The sequence below is a fragment of the Limulus polyphemus genome, unplaced genomic scaffold (genome assembly GCF_000517525.1).
Source record: "Limulus polyphemus unplaced genomic scaffold, Limulus_polyphemus-2.1.2 Scaffold2924, whole genome shotgun sequence".
In the NCBI taxonomy this organism is placed as follows: Eukaryota; Metazoa; Arthropoda; class Merostomata; order Xiphosura; family Limulidae; genus Limulus; species Limulus polyphemus.
Genome location: NW_013668534.1, coordinates 102,927 through 104,631, shown reverse-complemented (window position 1 = coordinate 104,631; position 1,705 = coordinate 102,927). Strand labels below are relative to the sequence as shown.

The following is a 1,705-nucleotide window of genomic DNA, read 5'->3' as shown; positions in this document are numbered from 1 at the left end:
AAAAAAAAAAAACGAGACAAAGAAATTAAACGGAGACTTTTGTCAGCAAACATTTTTATTTCAATTAATATTTTGAATATACATGTAAAATATTAAGGATAATACACAACAATACCAAACTATAGTGACACTAGGTAAAAACATTACAGACCAAATAATAAAATATTTACCTGTTTCAATAGAATAAATCAAATAGACTTCATTCAAAACAATGGAAATAATTGTAACGATGGAAATGTTGAGACTGAATTAACGTACATCATGTTCCAGTTGACCCATATTAATGAGACACAAAGAGAAAGGAACAATATCAGTATAATGTCACAACTTGTATACGCATCACAATGCTTCGATGAACATAATTTACCATATTAAACACTTTAAAAAAAGTTCCAACTGAAGCATAACAACTTCATAAACATGATTATTAACATTAAATGAAGTCTTTGGATCATTTTTGAAGTACAAGATTTTGGAACTGTGGCACAGCCAACACACTGTTCTAAAAGGTTAAAAGTTTGTATATACAACTGAAAGAATAATGCCCAACTTATACAAGAATAAATTTAGAGTTCATAAAAGAAACATTTCATACTTAATGCATGTTACATATAAAAAAATTTTCATTCGCGTCTCAATAATGTACAGAAAATCAAAACCTCAATATTACTCAGAGGAATGGGACTGAAGCACCCACCATAGTATATATTCTTTAATTCTGTATGTAGAAGTAAGCATCGACAACTTATCTCACATGTACATCTACTAACATGTAACTATACGTGCTTTCATGTTCTCAGTCATAACAACTACTAGCACATAGGTACACGAGTTATCACCCATGACTTACATGTACAACTACTAGCATGTAACTATGTGGGTTCTCAGCCATGACAACTACTAGCATGTAACTATGTGGGTTCTCAGCCATGACTTACATGGACAACTACAAGCATGTAGCTATGCAAATTCTCAGTCATAACAACTACTAGCACATAGCTACACGAGTTATCACCCATGACTTACATGGACAACTACAAGCATGTAACTATGTGGGTTCTCAGCCATGACTTACATGGACAACTACAAGCATGTAGCTATGCAAATTCTCAGTCATAACAACTACTAGCACATAGCTACACGAGTTATCAGCCATGACTTACATGACAACTACTAGCATGTAACTATGTGGGTTCTCAACCATGACTTACATGACAACTACTAGGATGTAACTATGTGGGTTCTCAACCATGACTTACATGGACAACTACTAGCATGTTCGCAGCCATGGCTTACATGGACAACTACTAGCATGTAACTATGTGGGTTCTCAGCGAAGACTTACATGGACAACTAATAGCATGTAGCTATGCACGTTCTCAGCCAAGACTTACATGGATAACTACTAGCATGTAGCTATGCACGTTCTCAGCCAAGACTTACATGGACAACTACTAGCATGTAGCTATACAAGTTCTCAGCCAGGACTTACATGGACAACTACTAGCATGTAACTATGTGGGTTCTCAGCGAAGACTTACATGGACAACTACTAGCATATAACTAACTACGTGTGTTGTCAGCTATGATTTTATCCTACTTTACAAAATATGAGGCATTATTCCCATTGTTAAGAAAAATAAATATTTGAAGATAGCTTCAATATGCGGAAACATCTGTTAGCTGAGTTCTTGCACAGATCTTA

General features: G+C 34.8%; 1 protein-coding gene across 1 annotated transcript in view; it reads right to left on the bottom strand.

Annotated features, from left to right (window-relative positions):
- The window catches only part of LOC106468230 (6-phosphofructo-2-kinase/fructose-2,6-bisphosphatase-like), a 32,364-nt gene that overhangs the window by 4,801 nt on the left and 25,858 nt on the right, over nt 1-1,705 (bottom strand). The window lies entirely within an intron of this gene.